Genomic DNA, 215 nt, shown 5'->3' on the forward strand with positions numbered 1-215 from the left:
TGAAATCTCTACTTACAACGATATTTGTTGTTTCTGCGCGTGAGAGGTGTCTCCCCTTGTGAGAAAAAATGGTTGATTCATGGGGGATTGGTTTGAGAGTGAGAAAATCAAAGGCTAAAAATTTGATTTGTGTATTGACAAGCGGTAGAACATCTACTTAAATAAAGTGTTTCTTCGCAATAAATTTCGACTGATTAAGGGAAGAGGAAGAGTTA

This window comes from Solanum verrucosum, unplaced genomic scaffold (assembly GCF_900185275.1).
Source record: "Solanum verrucosum unplaced genomic scaffold, falcon-dt-bn FXZP01000105.1, whole genome shotgun sequence".
NCBI classification, from domain to species: Eukaryota; Viridiplantae; Streptophyta; class Magnoliopsida; order Solanales; family Solanaceae; genus Solanum; species Solanum verrucosum.